The sequence below is a fragment of the Aegilops tauschii genome, chromosome 6 (genome assembly GCF_002575655.3).
Source record: "Aegilops tauschii subsp. strangulata cultivar AL8/78 chromosome 6, Aet v6.0, whole genome shotgun sequence".
NCBI lineage: Eukaryota > Viridiplantae > Streptophyta > Magnoliopsida > Poales > Poaceae > Aegilops > Aegilops tauschii.
This window is the reverse complement of record NC_053040.3, coordinates 268,136,869-268,144,047: the sequence shown is the minus strand read 5'-3', so window position 1 is coordinate 268,144,047 and position 7,179 is coordinate 268,136,869. Positions and strand designations below refer to the sequence as shown.

Below are 7,179 nucleotides of genomic sequence, written 5' to 3'. Positions count from 1 at the left end.
CTCCGCCGTCTGCGCCTTGCTCTATTGCCAGCCGAGTCGTGCCACTTTGCCTGCCATGCCAAGAGGATTCCGGCGGCCATGCTGAGGTCATGGGAGGCCACAGCGATGTCGAGCTCGTCCAATTCGAATCGGCGGCGATCGATTGCGGCATCTAGCGGCCTTTTTCGGTGTGCGATGTGAATTCCAGAGAGTTTATGGCGGATTCCGGTAAATTCCGCGGCGGCGTGTTTGCTCCGACGAGGTTTTACCGGTATACGGGGCCCTCTAGGTTCGGCCTTCCAACATCCAAATATAAAGGTTTCGGGTATGCATTTTCAATGGACCTTAAAATTTTACAGGTTGAAGCATTTTTACGGTTTCTGTTCTGGACACTTTTTCGACCAAAACTATAAAACCCAAAATTATAAGGGTTTGACCATCTACGGGTCTGCTAGAGATGCTCCTACTTCCTCCTGCCGTTTCTTCCCTCGTCTAGCAAAACTGGGCATCCTCTCATCCATGGCGAATATTGATCCAAGAATCCGCCAGGATTCGACGCTGAGTCGCCGCTAGTTCCAATCCCACGCGCTGCGCCGTCGCGTCTCCCTCTCTTCACTCGCTGATCCGCAAAAATGAAATCCCCGATCCAGCCACTGGCCATACATTCTGTTCCCCCTTTTGATTGTATACCTTCTAGTCCTTCAATTTGTCAGTACTAAATCTGACCATTCTAAACAACCTGGAAGTGAGAGAGAAGCAACCACTATGGGATACATCAGGTGTGGTTAAATCATTTGATTTTCTGTACTATGTATTATCTTAAGAATTGGGAACTTGCTTTGAGGGGATGCCTTATTTCCCTTTTGGGTCTGTATGCAGATGTGCGGTGAGGTGATTTAGGTGTCGTGTAGAGATGGGTGGTGGAGGAGTCGTCAAGGAGATTGCCTGAGCAGAATCGGTAGGTCACATGCGTCAGCTTATTATGCATGTTGTTGCCCGAGCTAAATTGTCTGAATTGGTAGGATCAAACCTGTAATATGTGGTCGCTATCATACCTGTAGAACATACCGCATTCATCACCATTTAGCCATATAAAGTGGGAATATGAAGAAGATCCAACCGCTCCATGAGTAATCACACCACATTGGTTGCCGTTGACAGAATTGATCTTAGCATATTAGCAAAATAATAATCAAATCTAGCCTTTGATTGGTCGGCTGTACCAACTGAATCATCATTGATGAAATCATCCAAGTATATTCAGATAGAAAAACAAAAATCTTGCCACTTCGTGCTCGACCGTGCCCAAGGAAGAGATGTTGACGGATCTGTGATTTGGTATTGACAGATGTACGTACAGATATATTGTGGTCAGGTCATAGCTATGAGACAGATTAGATCATGAGTCGTGTGATGTAATTTGCAAATACTTAGTAAACTGAAGGTACACGTTCATGATTCATCTAGTTCTTAATTTTTTTTTAATGCTGATTATGCAATGCATAGACTATAGATTGTTTTAGTGCAAGATCAAATTTGCAAACATAGCCATGTGTGTCCGCAGAGATATCTTATTCATTGGAAAACCGTAGGAAATTCCTCCTTAAGAACATTACATAGAGTAAAATAGAAATATTCTAAGGTCTCTTGCACTAACGGATCTCCTTGTACACGGTTTTTTTGCTGATTTATTTTCCTTAGATTCTTCATATGAAATTAGAACTTCTAAGGCCATCCCTACTTGTTACTCTTGATACCGCTACATAGCGTTGGCCATGTGTGAACTCCTGCTTTGGTGAATCTAGCCCCACATGTTTTAGCGGCTGACCTTGACTCTTGTTTTTGAATGCTCCTAGTAACTCGTCAAATACTAACCCACACGGACAGGAAACTTCTTCTGAAGAGAGGTGCATGGATAGGAAACTGGCTGACATAACTAAGCCTCTCTGAAATAGAGAAAGGTAAACTATTGATCTATTCTCCCACACCAGCACGATTCCAAAAGCCTTAGAGACCATTAAGTAACTGAATAAACATTACGTATACCGCCTGCTCTCGATTCTGCACAACATTGGTTGGGGCCATTTTACATTGAGACATAAAATAAATGGAAGAACTCAACATTAAATTTATGAACGAACATGAATGATTAGGACAGGGTATTATCATAGAAAAAATATATACATATATATATATATATATATATATATATATATATATATATATATATTTGATTCAAAAGTATTGGAAGCTGAAAATTAAAAGATACAGAGCTAGTTTTCCTGCTAAGTTGGCGTTGGAGAGGCCTCCTACAAAATCAAATGGTGTAAAGGAGGTGAAAAACTTTGTTGCTAGTCTTTACCAAGAGATAAACATGAGCATCATTTTTTATCTCCCATGTTGCTTCAATTAAATACTGCTAATGTACAACCTTCTTACCTCTTGAATGCGTATAGACTCCATATCTGCAAGTAACACTATGAAGAAAAATGAATGACAACAGAGTATAATTTTGGTTTCTAATATGCACATATTGTATTGGAGTGTGATCATAAAACAGAAAGAACAGATCCATGTAAACAAACACCTAGTTTTTCCTTCTAAGAAACATAGCGAAGTAGACTGGCAAACCATGTAATGCTCCAAAATGACTTATCTACTTTCCAAGAAAATTAGAAGAGGTGCTCAATTTTTCTGTGCGGCCGTACATCCACATATATGGTGAATTGTATCCACTATTTGGATTGCATATCACCTACATATCCTACCCATCCTAGTAATACTCTATACCTGGACATGTCTGAAATCAAATAACACACATAATCAAAATCCCCAAATGAAAACCTAGGATGCGCTTGCTCATTAGACACCAAGTCACAAATTGCAAGATAACATAAAAATCCTGAGAAACAAAAAGCTACCCTGTTCTTGCTCCTTGCATACCTGCAAGAAGTCTGCCAGAGTTCCTCAACTCGGTAGCTTCACCAACAATGCCAGATGTACATATAAGAAGATGATAATTATAATGGCTTATTTTTTCAAATTAATCCAAGATAAGCCTGTACACTGAAGGAAGTACTTCACTATCAGTAATCCATTGTACTAACATAATTTTGTGAATGCTCGAGCAAGGCATTATACCATGGTATACCTAAAGAAGATTTAGAACATGAGACACCACATTATTATGAGCCTGGAAAGTTAGGTCAACCTCAGAACTAAACCAATTAATGTAGATCCCAGATGTCTGAGATAAAGAGGAACTTATACTGTTTTTCCTTCTTATGGTGGAGGATTTAAAGGATTCTATCTTTTGATAAGTCTAATAGTATCACATAGATAGTGGAAAAAGTCGAGCATTATGTATTATTTTCTAAAATACATCCCTATCACACTCTGGCAGGGAAATAATTGAATGTGCGTAGCTCATTTTAAAGAATGAAGCAATGATGAATATATGGTAATAACATTGAATTAGTTTACCTAGTATTGCAAATCTCTAATCTTGTCGCTTTAATGATGCAGATGCTGAACCAAGTCTAAACCTAACTGAGCATGGCTGGTCCGATGCCTCTTGGCTGGTTTTCTTTCATCATGGAGGTTGCAAAAGGTTCAGTGTAGAATTTTGATTTACCTTTCATGGTGAACAAAATAGGCAACATGCAGGTTGTATGCTAAGATGATGTTATATGATAAGATTAGTTTCTCAACAACTACAGCATGAGCATGGGTAACATCAAAATTCCACAAATTAGTCATGTATTAGTGTGTACTTGGCTCCTTTGAAAATCTAACAAACTAAACATTCAAACATGTGCTCCTGGAATAAGAAATTAGCACCCGCTAAATAAGAAATTTGAAGTTAGCAGTACCGGTTTAAATGAGAATACTGTCATTAATGATTGTTAAAACAAAAAATCAGTCACATCTCACATCTTAGGAATACGTAGTCTGTTGCAGGCTCAAACCAAAATTAGAACCTTGTCACGCAAAGTGCCAAATAGAAAATCAGGACTACTTTACATGTTGGATGCTTACCAGATTCAATATACCTCAAATAGCGTGGCCCTGAAAACATGTGGCTGCAAGGGAGTCCATGGGGAATCAGAGATGGCAACACATTCTTGTCCGAGGGTGCTCGTGCTACTGAAAGTTCAAGTTGGTTCCGCCACTCCATGCAATTTGAACGTATAAGGTTTGTAAAATAGGTAGAAGCAGCCGGTGATGCATCCAATTAGTTAGCCGAGCACCTACTGGATATCTAATTAAAAAAAAAGGATATTAGCAAGACTGCAGAAAGAAAAGGAGATTAGCAAGACTGCAGAGAGATCCAAGTACATGACCGATCTAATGGTTGCAGATCTCAAAAAATACTGCTACTGCCGCACGCGAATCCGGCCAGCATGAGCATGAAAGTCGAGGCGTGCGACTTCTCCCCACCTTGCGCCGGAGACTCAATTGAAGGTAGTAGGCGACGATTAGATGTGTTTTTACCTTTTGTTTGGTCTAGGTACGAAAGGAGGGGCGGCGATTGGGTGTGTGTTTACCTTGTTTTTCTTTTTCTTTATGAAAGGAGAGTCATGCCGGTGGAAAAGGCGGCATCATCCAAGGGCTCCTGATTAATTATTGGTTGATCAAACAGATGAAATTTTCTAACGCCAAGGATTAACGTGGAGCCTCTTATGGTGCATCCAATTAGTAAATACGAAGTATAAGACAATGTAAGCTTTTCAAGTAGTCCATATCCAAGGATGTGGCTATCCGAATAGATCATCAACCTTGCAGGGGTGTATTTCTTCACACACGCTCTCACAACTTATCGCTGTTTACACATGTCGGTGCAACAAACATTCATGTATGTTGCCCGGATGGTACACATGCATGGTGATATCCAACAGCTACACCAAACATCCAAATCAAGCAGACTAAGGCATAGCCTAGTGGCGGGAAGGGGTTGATGCCTTCCCACCCACCCAGGTTCAAGGCATGATACTTGCAATTTGAGTTTGTTGCACCAATTATACTATAGGGTTCCCCTTACAGTCTTTCTATCAAAAAACATCCAAATCAAGACCAAGCCAGAGAAGCGCAAGAAGACCAAGACAAGCCAGGGCAACAAGATATCACCTTGGGAATGCCTCCCTTGCCGGGCAGGAGAGCCTGGACGGGTCGAGGCCACGCCAAGGACAAGTACAAGATCTCCCCAGCAGGCTTGCTGGGTCCGCCAAGGACACTCCCCGCCAAGGCACCACTGCTCCACCGCACCATGACACAAATCACCTATCAATGCGGTGTCGAGCCCTCAAGATGATTAATTTGCTTTCACTAGGCACGTGGTAGCCATTTGGTAGACATATTACATTCGTATGACACCCGTCCAGAGGCGTGTCAAGCAGATAAACAGAAGATGCTTAAGTGTCACGGCAGGCTTGCTGGGCTGCGTCCTCAGCATGACACCTAGCAGTGCATTTAATGCACTTTGTCCTGACTGCCAGAGTTAGGTGTGATAGCACTGTTAGCTATCTAATCACTAGATAATGACTATTTTGCCACTGTGGTTATCCCTTGAACTATAAAAGGAGGGCCATGGAAAATGAGAGAGGGATGCGGGCCCTTACATACTTGTACGTGCGTAGCTTCTCTCCCCGAGGCAACCTTGCGGGGCTGGAGTGTTGCATGCCCATCGTGTTCCTCCCCTCAATCCACCAAAAGCAGGAGTAGGGTTTTACGCTTCTCAGCGGCCCGAACCTGGGTAAAAAGCACCAGTATCACCACTGTCGACCACTGTCGTGCTATCTCATGGCTTCTGCTCTTTGTGCAACGTGACCTCCCCCCCCCCCCCCCCCCCCCCCGCCGCCAAACCACAAAGGGCCTTGTGGTCCCTTAGGTGATCGTGTTCCACCATGACATCTTTGGCGCGCCAGGTAGAGGGAAGTGCTTGCGTGAATCCGAGGCTGTGAATAGTGCGTCAATCTTCATCATCGTCTTCTTCATCGCCAGTTACACCATCCATGGCGCCCAAGAAGAAGCCCGACACAACAGCTCATCCTTCCACTTCGAAGGTCCCCTCGCAGCAGCCGTTGATGCCGCCGACGCTGCGGCGGCATTGGGAGACGCGGGTGCCGTATGTGGCACGACCAGCGCAGGCTGCGCTGTTGTCGTGCCCCCTATGGCTGAAGTTGGAGCGGAAGACGCCGGGGAGGGCAACATCAGCAACATCCCGACGGCCATAACCCATAGGACGCGGGCGGGGAGAACGTTCAATCTCTACCTCCCCGCCGCGCTAGTGGACGCAGCCGAAGCGACAACGCCCGCTCTAGTGCGATCCGTGACCCCCTAGTTGTCCCTGTTACGGGCGCGGCTACGGGGCACATGCCTTGCCCAGGGCAGGGCAACCATGACGGGGTGCCGAACGGGGTCGTCAACCATCAAGCGCACCCTACTCGTCACCAAACTGCCGGGGCAACTGGTCCGCAGTGGCGAGAACGCAGCACCGCCCTGCTGGTACTACCAGGAGTCGAGCGACGTCGCGGTCTGCCTCATCATCCATGCCAAGCAGTGCTTCGGACGCCATGGCGCGGGCCCAACTCCTGCTCAGATTCCCGCCATCGGCTGATCAAATGGATGAGTGGAGAGCCACTATCCAGAGTTTGAGCAACTTTGCTGAAGCGGAAGGATTATAGCGGGCGGGGCCATCGCGACGCCCACAAGCGACAACAACGACCCGGGCTGCTGACCATGTTGAGGGGGCCACCCCAATGGTGCAATCCCCTCCACGACAGCCAACCCAGGGGCAGCAACAAGAGCAACACGACCGCGAGCCCGACGAAGCATCGATGGCCTCGTCCGATCCGCGGGCTCGTAGAGATCAGCGGTAGGTCCTTGAAGATCGGCGGAGGGAAGACGCCCGGGTCACCATAGAGCAGCGCTGGGAGACCCGCTGTCAATCCAACAAGCGCAATGGCCCAGACATCGACGAACCCGCGCCCAGTGAGGGCGTGTACTTACGTTTCGAGGTTGGGTGTCCTGCCTTCACTCGCGAGCTGCGGCAAGTCCTGGCTATCTGCCCGCGTTTTCAAGCCAGAATTGCTAGAGAAATATGATGGAAAGCTGAACCCGACAGAGTTCTTGAGCATCTACATGATAATTGTTCAGGCCGCCGAAGAGATGAGAAGGTGTTCGCCAACTATTTCCCTTTGG

At 45.5% G+C, this 7,179-nt stretch overlaps 2 long non-coding RNA genes across 3 annotated transcripts; one reads left to right on the top strand and one right to left on the bottom strand.

The window, feature by feature from the left end:
• Positions 1-412: 412 nt before the first annotated feature.
• Positions 413-3,692, top strand: LOC109736107 (uncharacterized). Of its 2 annotated transcripts, XR_002226313.4 has the most exons (4): positions 413-758; positions 859-937; positions 1,836-1,940; positions 3,505-3,692. It is a non-coding gene; the product is annotated as an uncharacterized lncRNA (long non-coding RNA). The 2 variants fall into 2 exon arrangements; XR_005760047.3 differs by lacking the exon at positions 1,836-1,940 and having other exon boundaries at positions 415-758.
• Positions 1,535-5,359, bottom strand: LOC141025621 (uncharacterized). Its single transcript, XR_012187733.1, has 2 exons — positions 4,318-5,359; positions 1,535-4,240 (listed from the first exon to the last, which is right to left on the bottom strand). It is a non-coding gene; the product is annotated as an uncharacterized lncRNA (long non-coding RNA).
• Between the last annotated feature and the right edge of the window lie 1,820 nt (positions 5,360-7,179).